The sequence below is a fragment of the Pinus tabuliformis genome, chromosome Q, assembly GCF_031772625.1.
Source record: "Pinus tabuliformis cultivar Carrire ecotype Pingquan chromosome Q, CPIR1, whole genome shotgun sequence".
Taxonomy (NCBI): Eukaryota; Viridiplantae; Streptophyta; class Pinopsida; order Pinales; family Pinaceae; genus Pinus; species Pinus tabuliformis.
In genome coordinates, this window is record NC_142296.1 from 1,360,489,132 (window position 1) to 1,360,508,038 (window position 18,907).

General features: G+C 36.9%; 1 protein-coding gene across 2 annotated transcripts in view; it reads left to right on the forward strand.

Annotated features, from left to right (window-relative positions):
* The first annotated feature begins 1,113 nt into the window (after positions 1 to 1,113).
* The window catches only part of LOC149224974 (bZIP transcription factor 16-like), a 53,334-nt gene continuing 35,540 nt past the window's right edge, over positions 1,114 to 18,907 (forward strand). For both annotated transcript variants that reach the window (XM_089386373.1, XM_089386374.1), the window contains exon 1: positions 1,114 to 1,854. The gene's annotated coding sequence lies outside the window, so the exon portion shown is untranslated. The remainder of the gene's footprint in view (positions 1,855 to 18,907) is intronic.

The window sequence follows — 18,907 nt, forward strand, 5'->3', positions numbered from 1 at the left end:
TAAAATATTACAATGATTTTTAATAATATTTATAAAATTTAACATATTACAAGTTCTTTAACATATATTTTATATATCTTATTCTTCTTAACTTGAATCATATATTTACAACATCTCAATAATATCAAATTATTTTTGAATTACATATTTTTTTATATGTGATTTAAATGACACAAATACTGCAGTGGTATGATCCGGATTATCCACAGTTTTGTGTTCATTCTGTCGACGTTTCAAACCCCAAAGAGGGTCCATCATCAGGACTAAAATCTAACATGACACAAATACTAACAAAAATAAAATTTTGATACATAATTTAACCATCTATCAATCTCACTAATTTATAACATCTCTATAATATCAATATTTAAAATTATATTTTATATATAATTTTTTTTGTTTTAAATTAAATTATATATAGTAAATTTTTAATCTCGTAAACATTAAAATAATTTCTTTCTTTCTTCTTTTTTATATTTATTTTTATTTACGCAAACACCAACAAAAATAAAAAATAAAATTTTGATAACCAACTTAACCATCCATCAACCTCACCAATAAGCCATGACCCCATTGGCACCTTCCCCCTTACTCAAGTTTGCCAGATGCCCTTCACCACATTGCAGAAACCCCACCTCCCCCACTTACGAACAGCATTCATTAAAAAATAAATAAATTTGCACCCCTTCCACGGACGTCAAAGTCTCATTCCAACTCACTTTAATTTATTAATCATCACACAGCCCGCAGAAAAATATAGAAAATATTAAAATAACCAAGAAACCACGTTTTGTAGCGTCTTCTTTATCGGCGGCCACGCAGGAGGTTGTCAGCGGTGGGCCCACAGCCACGCGGCAGACATAGCACGTGGTCAAGTCAACATCAGCTGTCATAACCGACACGTGTCCCCTGCATCTTTTGCAAACCCTAACCTCCACCCAATACTCCACGCTCATACGTACGTACGCGGGGAGGGACCACGTATGTATGTGACGAGTACGAGACGGGGCGTATATACGGACACGTAGGTGGGTGTATAGGAGAACAGCACTGCAGTCTTGCCTCTCTGGATTTCTTCTGTGGCGATCAAGAAAACCAAGAAGGCGGGTCGGTAGCAGGCCGCGAATGGGCATCGGGAAATATAATTTTAAGAGGTGATTGGGTATTGTGACCTGGAGATTCCGCGTATTTGTCATTTGATGTAAAGTGCTCTCTCTCTTTCGTTCTGCAAACGTGGGCATTGCTTGCATTTGAGTGCCCAACTCCCCCAAATTTTAAGAAGATTTTTGATCTTAAAATTCTCTCGTATCCTACTGTCCCGCCCCCCCCTTTCTAAGCTACCCCTATAGGTTCCCTTATTTGGGCTTCTGTGCTGAGTGGTCTTGGGTTTTCATTTTCAGCGATTTCTGCATCTCTGCTGCTTAGTCATCTGCCTGGCTTACTCAGCGACCCACCTGAGCATTCTCAGACCCAGTCGTTCATTCATCCAAATCCATCAATTCCATCAGACACAGAGACGCCTTTGTTGCTTCATTTATTCGTTCACTGTATAGTTGATTCCCCTCACTCCAACTGCCTTGTGTGTGTCAAGCACTACCGGTTGGCTCCTAGGATTGTGGGTTCTGTCAAATTGTGAGTTCAAGGCGTAACCCATCAGGAGTTCTCTTCTGTCCAACCCCCCTAACTCTCCACTTCACAGATCTCATGAGACTTACCTTGTTCTAACGTTGCAGGGCAATAACCCTCTTTGTCTCTTGTTCTGTATATTTTGCTTTTTGACCACAGACCAGGTTCAACAAGCTTGTACAAAGGACGCACTGAAAATGAAGGATTTTTACTGCAGCTTATGTTAAGGTAAGTGCTGGATAAACTTCGGGTTTTGTTTTGTCAGTGTTGCGTTTCTTCAGTTAGGAGCTCCTAAAATTGTTTCTTGTTGCATTTTGGTAAATGGGTTGTTTGATTTTCCATAGTTATGGGTTTCAGATTTTTAGTTTCTTTTCGCATATCTGAAAACTGTGTAACAGAGAATTTTGTTAAGTTGTTCATGACGTCCAAAATTTTGATGTTATCAGTTCTCAGTCTCCCTTTCCAAACAGTATCTTGTATTTGTCACTATAACAAGTTCCCTGTACTTTTCGCTTAAACTGCAGCCTATAATCCGTGTCATTTCAAAGGGTTTCCCTTTTTGTTTATTCTTTCCCCTGGCAGCTAGTCTATAGTGGGCTTATATTTGTGATGTGCTTGAGATCAGTGCAAGAATGACTAGTGTTCCATGATATGGAAAGTTCTGAGATGCTCATTTACTTTCTCCTTGTGTTCGTTCCTTAAATTTCTCCTCCATGGGCTTTTGGTCAGTTGACAAACGTTTACTGCGTCGTCATTAAAGTCATAAAGGCGAACGCCATTGTACACTGATCTCGTGCTGGGAGTGAATCTTGCGTTACATCGGGTCCAAGGCTTTGGGGTTTATATCGTGTATGCAAACAGCATCTCTGCTAGGTTATATAATAGAAATCAAACCATGGTGAGAGCATGGGTGCATAATAAACATGGGGTTCTGTTTTGATACCTCAGATAGCCCGCTCAAAATCGGACAAAACAAAAAAAGAAAGAGAAAAGAAATAAAGATATCATCTTGGAATGCTGCTTTTCAAATATTTGACCAAACTTGTTAAATCTGCTGAATTGTTCATCCTAGAGACTGACTCAACAGGAAGTTTGTATGGTTACTCGAGCATGTTTGATATTTAGTTGCATCTTTTGAAAATCTTTAGGAAGAATTTTTGCTTGCTTCTTGCCCTACTTGTTTCTTGTCATGTTCTTGTTTATGCCTAATTTTATTGGTCCTTTCTTGGACTGGTTGCCCCTTTTAAAATTTATACGTATATGTTTCTGTGTAAGTACTGATATTGACTGTCTGGAAACTGTTTCAAAATACTATAAGAGAAACCTAGAATAGATCTTCATGTCTACCAAACAATTAAGTATTGGCATTACTATACTAGTAGCAACCACTTTGGTATCTGCTCACCGGGTTGTTGCAGTTCTAATTCTTTTTGTTTGTAGCTGAACTATCTACATATAGAGGGTAGAAATTGTTTTCTGAAGCATCAGAGTGTTTGATTAGAGAACGGCACAGTAAAGTGATGCCTGTAAGCATCTTTCCAAAGCTATCTATACCTGAGACCATATCATGTTTTTTTTGCAGCTGACCTTGTAATTTTGAAAGTTTGATGATTGACTTCTTATTATTTGTACATTCTTGGGATATATTCACAGGCTAGTGGTTGCCAATAGTTTTTGTTAGCAACCGCTGCTGCTCTTTGTATCCTTGTTGGTTTATGCTTTTGAATAGATGCTCACTGTAACATATTTTTCTACAATTTCGTGACATTGTCTGCTGTAGTTGTTATCTATTATCTGTTTGGAAATGGTTAGTGACTTTTTCCATAATATGATAAAGATTCTTGAGGTGAACTATGATTTGAATGCTATAATTTTTTTCCTATGGAATTACAGACGTATTGCTGTACATTAGTTTAATTTCTTTTGTAAATCTTTCTGTTTTTTTTGTTTTGTAGATCCGTGCATAAGAAAGTGAGTCATATTAGTATATAATAAACGTCATGCATTTGTGTGAAATTGCTAAATACATTGCATATAAAATTTGGACTTTGCATGATGCTGCAGTTGTTATGGTAAAATTTATTCTTGTAAAGATCATCTTTTTTTTTTTTGCTGGAGAAGCCAACGTGTCTCTATTAATCTTTTCAACTCTTTCAACAATTAGCTTACTTGAAAATGGCTTCTCAAGTATTCTTTTGTTCACCTATTATAGTTGGTAATATTTTGAATATAATGGCAAAAGTACTTAGTGATTACCAATTGATGTATAATGTAAGTGGTGTAAGAATTCGTAGAATCTAGAATTAAAACTACTTGGCTCTTTGTGATTGGTAGAAAAAGGGTATTCCAAAATTCTTCAAGACATCTATAATGGAAAAGTTTGATCTTTCTTGGCTATGTTTGTTCTTTAGCCACATGGCCATTCTCACGTTAGTGATTATTTGCTTGCCTCGAGTTAATTCATTTATATCTTAATGTTTTTTTCGTGAAAAGTATGTTTATAACATCAATGGTAGTTAGTTCATTTGGTTGTGATAAGTCTCTCCTTTTTTTCTAGTAAGAAGAGAAAATGTATGAAGACTATAGAAAATATTGGTTGTGATAAGTCTCTCCTTTTTTCCTAGTAAGAAGAGAAAATGTATGAAGGCTATACAAAATATTAACTTTGAAGAAAACATGATTTAATCCACTAATCCATAGTCTAGAACTTGAAAAGATGAGGCAAAGTTGTGTTTTTGACCTTGCTACCTTTTTTATGGCAAATTCTCTAGAGAGTCCTGGTCTTCCTTTGTCTCAGCTAGCTTTGGAAGTTGGGATTTTTAAATTGCATTGTCTGATAGAGGAAGTTCCCCCACCTCTCTTAACTTGATCTTTTTTGTTGGAGCTTCTTCACACAAACTTACAGTTAATTGGGGCTTTGTTGAATTTCTCCTTGATCACTTAGGCCTTGAGATTTATTGGGACAACATCAGAGGCATTGGAAACATCTTAATTAAATAATACTTAACATTGTAATGAATTTTGTTTGGTAATCATTCTTCCCACTCATCCTTTTCTATAACATGAGGGAAAGGTGTTATGACTATCCACTTAGACAAGGTCCATGTATAATGGAACATATGAGTGAAAATTGTTGTGACTATCTCCCTTTAAAAATATAGGAGTCAACACTTGTAGCAACTTTATGATACTAGTTGAATTAAAAAAATACTTGGAGCACAATCCATTCCTAAGTTAATGCTCTTCTAGTTAATTATTCTAGTACTATTATAACATTCTATACTATATAGTTCCAAATAATGTCACTATCATGTTAGTGTACTAGAATCCCAGTGATCAAAAATAAAATTCTATAGATTCTTGGACAACAAAAAGGCTCATGAAACCTTCTTAAATGAAGACGAGGAGAAATATATAACAATTAAGCAAAGAAATGAATAATGCATGCATGAATCAACCAAAAAATGTCATCCATTTGATGAAATATTGCGTGAGATGCCACAAATATTAGCGTTGCCACTGAATTCACTTGTATGCATACATTACATAGATGTGTGACATTCTATGACATTAGTCCAACAACATTTCATTCATTATTGCAACATAATTCTCTGAATGGAAATCAATTACAATGGTCTTTGTAAGCATGAAAATGTGTCAAGCTTCAATTAATAATCAAATTGTTGCAAAACATATTGATAGCTGCAACATTTTGGTTGCTTTGTCTTTGAGTCACAAAGTGCATTTATTCCCTATTTTGTATGCCTAACCAAAATATGCTACCCACAAATGTCATCTTAAGGTTTGTGTTTTTGCACTAAGATTAAAGTTGACATTAATGAATTCTCATTGAAGGAAATGCTTGACTTGAATTGATTATCATTCTATTTTAGGGATGGTTTATAGAGCTCCTAGGCTATCCAAATGGTCTCAAATACAAGATCAACAAAAAATTCACTATTGTTGGTAGAATCAAGAGGTTTTGCAACTTAGGAGGCTTTCACTATGGCTAGCCATGTGGTAATCCTTCAACGTTGTTGCACTTGATAAGCATTTTCCAAGGTTGATTACCTTAACCTCTTTCATTCCTTCTCATGTAGCTATGATGTTTAGGGAATATCTTTTATAGACAAATCATTCAACTATGCCTAATTCTGATATCCAATTTTCAGGATACCATTTTGTAGTATTCATTGATGAGAGTAATTGATACCTATCTTGGAATGACCTTATGATTGTTTATTGTTTATGTATGGAATAATGCTAATATTATCTTGAAGAATAGATTTCCCTAATGATTGGTGTGTTCAAGCCCTTCAACGAACTTTAATTGAATCGAGGTTTGTTTAGCACAAAGTAACCTTGTAGAATTTGTAGAATACCCTTCATGACATAGACTTGTCATTTGTCTTAATGGTTTTTATTTGTTCATCCAAGTTGAGACTTATGTCCCATTGGATAGTTTGCATTGAATATAAGCTTTGTTGGAACAACATTTTGAGACATTGCCTCCCTTGTGATGTTTTATCATCTCCTAAGCTTGAAAGACCATCTTGTATTGATTTGCAAAAAATAAGTGATTTTTTCTTGAATTGTGGTGCAACCATAATATGTTTTGATGGCAATAATTTGGGTTGTCAAGCAGTGGTCGCCAAAACCTTGCAAATTGCTTAGCAAGCTTGTCACTGAATTTTAGCTAATGAAATTAGGCTTGAATATGGGCTTTGTTAGATTTTTGACTTATACAAATTTGGCCACTTGTTTAAGATTTTCTTAAATTCTTCCTAAGCTTGAAGCTTTTCATTAAAAGGCATGACTTTGAGGTTTTTGTTAATTGCAACCACTACAATGGCCATTGCCTTTTGGTCATGCCTTCTAATAACCACCATTTGTTATAATCATTGAGAGAAGAAGTGGTTTTGACTACAACATCCTTTCAATAGACTTTTCAACTTGAGCTACCTCTTGGCAAAGAATTGTTGACAATTCAGTAGGGCAATGTATATATTAATTCTCTTAACTTGATCACTGTTTGTGTTAGCTTTTTACTTATGAGGTTTGATCTTCGTTAGTTCAATATGCAATACATCAAACAACTACCAAAACATTAAGAACAATGACACAGTATGTAGGCTCCACGCCAGGGCCCAAACCCCTCCTCTTGCAGGGAAAACCCGTAAAATCTCTTCTTATCTTTTAGATCTTTCAATTGACAAATACCATGGCCTAGACTCAGAGAAGTACCCTCCAAGATCAAGTCTTCCTCGATCTCTTGCTGCAATATCTTCAACCTCCCCAGTAAATCCGAAATCATGCCCCAACAACTTCTACAATTGCTGCTGCTTCACTAGAGGACTTCAATCTCACTCTTGCTTCTCTTCCCTTGACCTTGCTTGCCTTGATTTAAGTCTTAGGGCTAGTAAGAAACCCTAAGAAACCTTCACTTGCCTTCTTGCTCTTCCTGCTTCCAAAATCGAACTTCTAGACTTGTGCAGTGCATAAACCCTAACTTCGCATTCCTAGAAGAAAGTAGAGAGACCCAAACACTTCGACTTCTTCTTCGTACTTCCTTCTTCGTCCTTCTGTTGCTTCCTTCTTCGTATGAGAGATGATTGAGTGAATGATCCAAATGGAGGACAAGTTCCTCTTATATATAGGCTTCCTTCAAGGGTGGACATGTCTCTTCACTTAGGCCGACTTGACAGCGCATGTAGGCTGACTTGATCTTGGAGGTATTTTGACATTTTCAAGACAAAATAAATTTCCTTCTTCATATGAGAGATGATTGAGTGAATGATCCAAATGGAGGACACGTTCCTCTTATATATAGGCTTCCTTCAAGGGTGGACATGTCTCTTCACTTAGGCCGACTTGACAACTCATGTAGGCTGACTTGATCTTGGAGGTATTTTGACATTTTCAGGACAAAATAAATTTTCTTTTACAATAACAATGTGCCCATAGGCTCTTCCATATATGGCAATGCCTCTTATACCTAGGACAAACCTTAGAGCACTCAATGGGTGCTTGACCTATAAAATAAAAGAACTTGAGCATGAAATCCATGCTCTAATAATAATAATAACTTCTTTTTCATTTTATATATACAAGAATACATTTCTTCTAGCTTTATGGGTGATGATCCAATGCCTTTCACAGGATAGCTCTTGTTGTCTCCAAGTTCCACAGAGTAAGCGAATTTTCCTTTTGATAAGGTCTTCAATTGGTGAGAGTGACTAGTCACGTGCCTTGATGCACCACTATCAATTACCCAGATGTCTTTGTCTTGAAATGTTCCAGAGAGGGCAGAGTAGAGTCCTTTATCTTTTTCTATGATTGATTCCTTCTTTGAAGAGAATATAAGACTCCATACCTCTTTGATGCTTTTCTTGAGATGGCTTGCAATCCTTTTGATGACCTTCTTCATTGTAGAGGAGATCTTCATAATGCCCTTAGATAATAAAAGCTCTGATACCATGTTGAGAATTCAGTAGGGCAATGTATATATTAATTCTCTTAACTTGATAACTGCTTGTGTTAGCTTTTTACTTATCAGCTTTGACCTTTGTTAGTTCAATATGCAATACATCAAACAACTAGCAAAACAACAAGAACAATGACACAATATGTAGGCTCCAAGCTAGGCCCAAAACCCCTCCTCTTGAGGGGAAAACCCGTAAAATCTCTTCTTATCTTTTATATCTTTCAATTGACGAATACCATGACTTAGACTCAGACAAGTACCCTCCAAGATCAAGTCTTCCTCGACCTCTTGCTGCAATATCTTCAACATCCCCAGTAAATTCGAAATTTTGTCCCAGTAATTGCTGTTGCTTCACTAGGAGACTTCGATCTCCCTCTTGCTGCTCTTCCCTTGACCTTTCTTACCTTGATTTGAGTCTTATGGCTAGTAGGAAACCCTAAGAGACCTTTGCTTGCCTTCTTGCTCTTCCTGCTTCCAAAATCGAACTTCTAGACTGGTCCAGTGCATAAACCCTAACTTCGCATTCCCAGAAGAAAGTAGAGAGTCCCAAACACTTCGACTTCTTCTTCGTCCTTCTACTACTTCGTTCTTCGTAAGAGAGATGATTGAGTGAATGATCCAAATGGAGGACGAGTTCCTCTTATATATAGGCTTCCTTCAAGAGTGGACATGTCTCTTCACTTAGGCCGACTTGACAGCTCATGTAGGCCGACTTGATCAGGACAAAATAATTTTTCCTTTACAATTACAATGTGCCCATAGGATCTTCCATATATGACAATGACTCTTATAACTAGGACAAACCCTAGAAGCACTCAATGGGTGCTTGACCTATAAAATAAAAGAACTTGAGCATGAAAACCATGCTCTAATAATAATAATAATAATTTCTTTTTCATTTTATATATACAAGAATACATTTCATACTATTGAAGACCGAACCTAGTTCCTCTTATATAGAGGTTTCCTTCAAGAGTGGACATGTCTCTTCACTTAGGAGTTAGGACGACTTGACAGCTCATGTAGGCCGACTTGTTCAAGACAAAATAACTATTCTTTTACAATTACAATGTGCCCATAGGATCTTCCATATATGACAATGACTCTTATAACTAGGACAAACCCTAGAAGCACTCAATGGGTGCTTGACCTATAAAATAAAAGAACTTGAGCATGAAAACCATGCTCTAATAATAATAATAATAATAATAATTTCTTTTTCATTTTATATATACAAGAATACATTTCATACTATTGAAGACCGAACCTAGTTACACATTTTTCAACAAGAATCAGTTCCAAATGTGCTAAATCATACATGTTGGATTCTTCAAGTATCTTTTTTTTCATAGAAATGAGAAATTTATATTAAAAATCGACACTTGGTTGCGACAAATACCCAAGTAGTAAGTTACATGTCTGCTTACATAAAAAAAAATTACTAAAGAAGAAGAAAATGATAGTAGGACGACAGGTGTACATCTTGTAGAAGCAACCCAACAAAAGGAAAAATTTACATTGAGAAACCATTAAACAACAAGTTGAGTGTCCTCAGCTGGATCCTGATTAAGGTCAGGGAGGGGGATTACAACATATCTGCTATTAACACTGGATTCAGAGGTCTGATAGTTTTTGGCTGTGAGCTAATCCTGTAGGCCTTCAATATGTTGATGGAGAGCGTCCAACACCTCATCTTAGCTAGCCAATTTGCTCTTTAAATCTTGAAGATCCTTCAACAATCGAGTAATAGTTTTCCATAGGTCCTGGAGTTTCATGTTGGTCACGAGAATGTTCTATTGTAGAGACTTTTGAATATGACTGTTATTGTGACAATGGGGCCGAGTACAAGCAAAGGCTTTGCCGTTGTTGGAGTTCATTTCGGGTTGGCAAAGAGCGTATTTTGGTAGACTGGAGGACCCATAGAGTGTTAAATAACAATGGAAAATGACACACAGGGAGTAACACAAAGGGGGTAGGCAATTCCGGGGCAGGCCCAGCCAAGATCGCTCACTCAGGAGTGACCAATTCCAGCAGAGTGGGGGGGGGAGATTCAATGAGATAGAACGAAAAGTGAATTTTTCAGGAAACAAGGCGGTGCCTTCAAGTCCATGGGCAAAATGGTGTTGGCGATAGGGCAAGGAAATTTATAGAAGAGAAGAGTCTTCAGGTATCAAACATTAAGCTTGAGCATATAAAAATGACCTTAATGAAGTAGTTTTGTTGAGTGTTTCCTTAAGCACTCTTCCTTTTCTAGAAACATTGACTAGGGATGACACAGTTTGTGGGATTCCTTTATATTATGTATATTTGGTCCATAGATGCCAAAATTACTCTTCACATAGGATCAAGCTTCCCTTTCTTCCATAGTAGCACCACCTTATAGTTAGCAAGTCTTCTTTTTGTTCCCAAGAGCCCAACATGTTGAAGTTTCCATGGATGAATTGATGAGCTTTTGAGTGGTCATTTTTTGTCCAAAAATGATTTTTTACTCTCTTGGCAACATTGGTGGGTGCATAAATGCAACTCATTAGCCATCTAAGATGAATGTCTACATGAGGAATAATTTAAGGAGCCTCTACATGTGGTTTATGGCTAAGTCGACAACATTGTATTTATTGTGGGGTTAATAACATTGCCACCCCTTTTCTATCAATTGTGTTAGGAGAAAAAATCTATCTCAATAGAGAGACAACTTAGATCGAGCTCTGTAGTTTAAAAACACAAGTCTCTGGTTTCTTGCCAATGTAGGCTTTTGTTTATCATATTTTTATGATATTTGTTCCTCCAGAGAACTTATTTTCCCTTTTATAATCCTTTTTCCCTCCAACCAACTTGAGAACATTAGACTTCGTTATGTTTGCACAAGCAACGCTTGTAGAAGTTGTAGCCGATGGATCTTTATGTATAATTGTAAGCACAAGAGTCTATTGTAACTATTAACTTCGGGTCTTGAACCATCTTCAACTTTAATTACAGGTTGATCATGATGGGTCACACATATTCTAAGCTCATTGCTACATCCCTTATCTTGAGAGACAACTTAGATCGAGCTCTGTAGTTTAAAAACACAAGTCTTTGGTTTCTTGCCAATGTAGGCTTTTGCTTATCATATTTTTATAATATTTGTTCCTCTAGAGAACTTATTTTCCCTTTTATAATCCTTTTTCCCTCCAACCAACTTGAGAACATTAGACTTGGTTATGTTTGCACAAACAACGCTTGTAGAAGTTGTAGCCGATGGATCTTTATGTATAATTATAAGCACAAGAGTCTCTATTGTAACTATTAACTTCGGGTCTTGAACCACCTTCAACTTTAATTACAGGTTGATCATGATGGGCCACACATATTCTAAGCTTATTGCTACATCCCTTAGCTTGCAACTCTCTAGGGAGCTCAAGTGGAGGCAACTTAAACCTACAGGACAGGTTGGATTCGAACTTGAGCACTAGAGTATTGATCACATCTTCACATTGAGGGCCATTTTTGAGGAAGTCTGACATTGCTCTTTGAAAGTTTATAGTTTTTTTGTAGACTTTCGGAAAACTTTTGACTTTGCCCATAGACACAAAGACATTGGCATCTTAGAGACTCTTTTGTCAACCATCATGCATTTATATGAGTTAGTATTGGGTTGCCTATGCATAGCATAGGGGCTATCAAATTTTATCCCAAATACTATTGGGGTAAAATAGGGTTACCACTAGTACTCCACACTATTGAGGATCTACATTGATGACTTGGAGTCCTTGCATGAGCATATCCAGGACGATGATGGTTGCCTTCTTCACTAGGTCTTGATTTCTATCATGATGTTTGCGGGTGATGTGGTCTTGCTAGTTTCATCTGTGAATGGATTGTAAAGACAATTAGGTAACTTGGCCCTTTTTTGGGATCTTCATCAGTTGATGATCAACTTAGGTAAAACCAAGATCATGATCTTAAATGCATCCAAGAATATCCTGTCTGATCACCATTTCTTCCTCAAAGGAGAGTAGGTTGAGATCACCACCTCATATACTTATATGGGGGTACCATTCATAGAGCCTCGCTTCATTTTGTGGCATGTGCTTCAGTCCCGAATCAACAACCGCTATGGGTCCTTAGCCCTTCTTGAGAGCCAATATTTCCGACATCATTTCCATGACTTATTGGCTAAGATGTTACTCATGGACACTCTATTTCGACCCATGGTGCTATATGGCCCCTTCACCACATCATTTGATGAAAGTAGATAGTCACTCAACCCATCATTCTTGTAGAGTTTGGGGCTTGCCCCTTTTGATTTGAGACAATGTTTGGTCTCATCTCTCTTCTACCTTGTGTTTGGAGCTTTGTTGATACAATGAAGGGTTGTGAATCTGTGATCAATATCCATACTTGGCTTGTTGTTCATCAGAATCCATTGCAATAGTTAATCCTTTGGCTTGATGTTGGTGTTGGTACATCGTAGACGTAGATCTCCTTTCTTCAGTGGTTATTATGATGGACGAACATCCTCCATTTAGATATTCATTGTGTGCACCTGACCACCTCTTATAAATTAAACTAGAGATGAATAAAATCATTTGAGAGAATATCTACAGGTCACTTGTATAAATCCTTAGGGTGGGTTATGTTTGAAGATGGCTTTCTATGTTGAACACTTCATGGTGATGATGGATGGACTCATTGTTTAGCTTCATTACATGGTTCACCATTGTATACATGCCTTATAGATCCCCTTGGGACAATTTAGAGTTGGCTCTCATAGACTGCAGATCAAGATTTACCACTCGATTAACTGATCAAACATGATTTGCCAGTTGTGCTATCTTTTGAAAGATTGAGACCGAGCATCATTTCATCTTTTGTTGCCCCATTTATTATGAGATCCGTGAGAGATTCAAGGGGATCCATACCCTCTCCAGTTTCTTTTGGTAACGAGACCAAAGATGTCTAACCATTTACATTCTTCTTTCTAGTGCTCTTGTTAGTTAGGGACACCAAGAGATAGATTTAGAGCAACATTGCCCCAAACCCTAGATTGGCATGGACCCAAGGGACTGTTCTTGTTCCTAGAGACCTTAGAGATATCGCTGGACCATATCTCTCATTCAAGTTTATTTGGACACTAGTAACAGGGTGTTCCTCTTAGTAATAGTGCAACAAAGAGCCCAGATCTACCCCCCATTTCTCCCTCAGGGCGCCCTTTTATTTTGGGTTTTCTTCATTCAACCTAGAGTGTTAGGAGAGAGAGATTTAGTAGATGATGACCTAGTCCTTGGCCCCTTTTTATGGTCGCCCTCACATGGAGTCAAGGGTTTTCCATGTTTTTGCATATGGACATTATGTTTCCACTTTATTTTTTTTGTTCTTTATATAAGAGACCTTTTGTTACTTGTGCTTGTATCGACATCATTGTACTCAACAGTCCCATTGATCTACTTTTGTGGTCATTTGTTGGACATTAATATATTTTTGTTATCTTATCCATGTTTGTCTTATTTTTTCCTTCTTCCTGTTACATATGAATCGAATGTTGTGATTGATTTTGACTTCGACAAGGTAAAATGACTTAAGTTCATTTTAGGGAGTGGGAAGTGACCTCTAGTGATGGATTGCCTTGTGGGCTTGATTGGTGTCTTTGAATTAGATGATCCTTCTCCCATAGACCTTGTTGTTTGTTTCTCCTTTCTTATTCTTGTTTGCTCTACCTTCGCTTTTGCTTCTTGCTCACCTCTTACCCTTTTTTCTTCAGCCTCTCTTAGTTTCTTTTATGGTTCTTTTGCTTTGAAAGCTTCTTCTTTCTTTTGTGTTTCTTGTGGTTTCAAAGCCTCTTCTTTCCTTTTACGTTTGCTTTTGCTTTGGCCTTTTTTTGCTTTCTCTTATTCTTGTTTTTCTTTCGTCTTGCTCAACCTTAACTTTGTCTTCTTACATGTTCCTCTTGTCTTTGGCTCATTTATCTTTGCCACCCATTCTTATTGCTAGATTTTTGAGTAATGAGGCTCTCTCGTAAAGCTCTTCCTCCTACAACACTTCATTTGTGTAAGGCCATTTGTATTTGTGCTCTAAGTAGCGGCAAGATGCTACATCACGAGGGTCATGCCTTTAGAATTTTTCTAAGTTAAAATTGAAGATGACTGTTACTTCATCTGTTTCCCCAACAACTTGGAATTCTCTAAATTGTATGCACTTGTGCATAGTGGAAAGGGTGGTCATGGAGCTTTCTTATTTTGAGCAAGGATAACTCCCACTTTGTGCAAGTAGGTTTGATATGCCATCTCTTAAAGGACCAACTTATTTGGTGAGAACTTTCTATGAACTTGGCTAGTAGGTGAGGATGTTGGGTTCCAAATATTCTCATATAAGTTCCCTTTTTTGTTATGTATCGATCATTAATAGTACCAATCATTTGAATGGCCTTTTCATCATACACTGTGCAGGCTCACAAAAAATCAACCTATACAGAGTAACCATGAAATGCTTACATGTTGTCATATAGTAAATGCTATATTTATGCTCCCATAAACTTTGGTGATACACATGGATTGGTTTTTTTGCTGAGCTACCATTGCTATCTCATCCTTGGAAAGTTGTTAGTGAGATACACACTACATGTAGCTGGTAGGACGTGTAGAAAATCAAGGGAATTGGCTAGATTTAATGGAGAAAGTCGGGGGTATTGGCTTGACTTGGTTTTGGAAATGGCCTAACTTAAATGTAGTCCATAGAATAGAGACCCAATTGAAAATTATTCTAGCCTTGGTTGCACCCTCTTTCCTTGAAAGTCTATTGATTGATGTCATTGCTAGCTTGTGAGGTGTTCTTAGGTTTGCACATAAAGTCTATTGATCAAGGCCACTGTTAGCTTGTGAGGTGTTATAAGGTTTCCCCATGAAGTCTATTGATCAAGGTCACTACTAGCTTGTGAGGTGTTCTAAGGTTTTTTGTTGGGTATACACTTGTTCGTCATGATTGTAATCTCTTTTAGGAAACCATCGACTTTTCAGGAGGTGATGATGATTGAGGGTGACATGGAGAACCCATTCATTTGTAAGATCAACCTTTGGACCAAGAAACTTATAGCCTACATCTAGGCTCGTTGATTGGAATGATGCAATAGCTTTTCCCTTTGTGTTTTTGATCAATCTATTTTCAATGTCTATGTTGGTTATTAGCCATGATATGAACTTGCTGCAAGGCATCATAGCTAGTTTGGCTATGACTTTGTTTTGACCATATCTATTAATAGTTTGATATACCCCAACATCTAGATTCTCCTCTCCTTGTGGTAATTTAGGGTTTGTCTCGTCTCCGAACATTTGATATATCTCAACCCATAAATTGTCCCTATGATCTTCTCCTTCTTTGGTTCTAATGCTTCCTTTTTAGATTGATCTCATGAATTACCTCCTCCTATTTATGTGTTCTTCTATAAGCCATCTTTGAGTCATGTAACTCATCCATGTCAAAAATAATGCACTATAGCATGGTCAAGAAAAAACATCATTACATAATCCATGTCTATTTCCTTGTTGGCTTCTTCATCAAAACCTTGAGCATTTCTTTATATGAGGAATTACACAACTAAGCAAAGATTTGAAAATTTCCAAAGGTGCCACAATGGTTTCACCAATTAATTTAATGTGTTTTGTTGGGTGAGCTTGGTTTTTGGTCATGTGAAAGCAGCTTGGCGAAAACATGAGAGCAAAGGTGATACTATCTTCCCATATTGGGTATCAATCACAAGTGATAGAACTTACTACTGATTAGAGGTTTGTCACATCAATGTTGGTGTACATGTATCATTTTCCCTCTCATCCATCATTGTCACTTTCTTCGAGTGCACTTGTGCTTCATATGTAATACCATAGGCTCATAAACCTCCATTGGTAAATTCCACCTTTATCCTATGTAAATTCCTATTTTCTAGGAGCAAGAGTACTTCATTCCTTGATTCTAAGGGATCATACTTATTTTCTAGGGATACGTGCGACTTTGTGGAGGGGTTAGACCCTACTTTCTAGGAGTGAGAGCTTATGGCTTATGAGCTAATTGAGTAAACTTGGCTAGTACAAGCTAAGATAACTTCCTCATGAAAGTGTAGTTCACTTGCTAATTAGGGCATGCATTGTCTCTCAAGATTTGCATGTAGTTAAACTTAGCATAATTTCATGAGTAATTCTTATACATTGCATTCAATTGCATTTTATTGTAACCATATTCATTCATCCATATTTGTATGATTTCTTTCCACATGTTAATGGGAATCACTTTTCTCCATTAATTCTTCTTCTTTTCTGTTCTCTAAAATTTTAGTTGTATTGCTTCATAATTAGATTCTAGATCCCCTAGCAGTTTGATTAATTGAATCTCACATGGTATCATAGCTTGATTGAATCTAGGAGAGTAGTATAAGGTTTGCAAGTGGAACACAAATTTGGGTGCACCAGCTAGGATGGATCAACCTCAATAATATTCTCACATCATTCATCTACTATGAATGAAATTACAAGTGGTAATTCTCTTACAGAGTAAAGGCCTATGGAGGATCACAATGGGAATTGGGATTGAACCAAATTTATTGTTGAAAAGGCAAAATGGTTTAATTGAATGGATGAAGCATATGGATTTCTATGTGTCTCTATTTCTTTTGACCTCTTATTCCACATTGAATCTGCAAAAACACTCGATGAAGTTTGGACCACGTTGAAAGGACACTTCGGGAAGTAGGATCACGGGTAATGACATTCGTTGGAGAATGAGTTCATCAGTGTGAGCATAGGCAAGTTCAATGCTATTTAGGATTTTATTCACCAATGTTAAACCACTATTGCTTTAGCTCAAATTATGTGGCATAGACAAGAAGGAAGAGCAATACATACTCTCAATTCTATCTAAACTATGTTTTGAATACTCAATTCTTGTTTCTACCTTCCATGCAACAAAATCTGCACTATGAGCTACTTGGAAGATGTCTTCATTGGATGATTTTGGTGCCTCTCAACCATGAGAAAGATAAAATTGTTCAAATGGGTTCCTTGAAGATAACAAAGGTGGATGCCCTTGCTGCAAATGAGGGAAGCAAGATTAACAACAAACTTAAACAACAATTCAAGGGCAAGAAATATGAAGATCAGGAGGAGTGCAATACAAAATCTACACAAGAGTCCTCGAACTTTGAGAAGAAGAAGGTGGTATGTGCTTGTTGCAAGAAACCCAATCATGAAAAACATGCATGCATGAAGAAGTTGATTGATCGACTAACCCATCTTCTTGAGAGGCATAATAACAATATACTTGATAATGTCAAGAAGAAAGTTGAGAAATTTGAAAAGCCACACAATGTTAAATGCAAAGGCAAGGAAACAGGTCATGTACTTGTTCTTGTCTCTTCCTCATCATCTATATGGGTTCTTGATTTAGGAGCATCCAACCATATGGCTTCATGAGGGGCAATATTTACTTCTGTGGAGCTGTGCACCAGTCCTATCATTTTAATGGGATATATTACACTGATTTAGGTATGTGGGAAAGCAACCATTGATTTAGCTCATGTGCATTTTTAGAATGTACAACATGTACCTTACTTGTCTATCAACCATTTTGCCATATATCAGATCACTCATTCATGTATTGGAACGTGAGTGGTGTTTACACCTCATTCAATAGTCATTATAGATATGTCTAATGGAACAAAGGTTGTGGTTGGGAAAGTAGATCGCTAGTTTAGGTTGTATGTCTTTTCTAATTTTATGCCAAAATCTCCTTCTATTGTACTTCAAACACATTGTGTTGAAGTAAGCAAGTTGTGGCATGAAAGATTTAGTAACCTCAACTATCGCTATTTGCAACAGCATAGCAAGCAAGGCATGGGACAAGATTGCCAAGCAATGCATGTTTTGATGGTGTATGTCATGGATGCATTTGCAACGACTCAACAAGGAACGTACGACAATTAGTATTCAAATGGTGTATTTCAGGGATGCATGCTTGGCAACCATCCAAAAGAAAAATTTGAAAACGGAAAGCATGGAGATCCTCATCAGTTCTTAAGCTTGTTCATAGTGATATCACAAGTAAATTTCCTGACCCATCCATAAGCAAGGTTAATTATGTTTTGACCTTTGTTGATGACTAGTCAAGGTACACTTGGCTATACTTCCTTAGGCAAAAATTAAAGGTTTTTGAGTGTTTTAGAGACCTCAGAGCTCTCACGGAGTAGTCAAGAAAGGAAATCAAGCTTGCGTATAGATAGTGGGGGGGAGTATGTGAACGCAGATGTCTAACATCTATGTGTAGAGATAAGTAGTGTTGCTACATTCACTTCATCAAATCATTGCAAATATCTATGTATTTTTCAAATCCTTCATCTTGCATAAGTTCACAGAGTTATGAGCTCATTTGGGAGCAAAAAAGGTATTTGCTTCAGAGCACGTTGCTTAGTCTACTTTGCACTATCCTCTTTTGTTTTTTTGGCCAGGGAGGGGGGTCTTCCCACTAGGTTTTCCCTCTTTCCTCACTTTTTAGAGTTTTTTTGTGTCTTTTTGTACTAGGGTGCCTAACATGGCTTCATATTGTTAGGACCTAATTTTTTTCGTTGTAGTCTAACTCTTCTATGTTTTGAAGTTTTTTTGGGCATATTTTCCAGTCAATTTTGCCTTAAAACCAACAAATATTTGTTAGAATAACAAGTTTGAGTTGTGTAATTTGCACAATCTAGAAGCTCGAAGGGATTTTGAGGGTGTTTAATTCATTTATGTAGTCAAAAACACATTGTAAAGAACCAAAGATCATGATCTTGCCCACAATTAT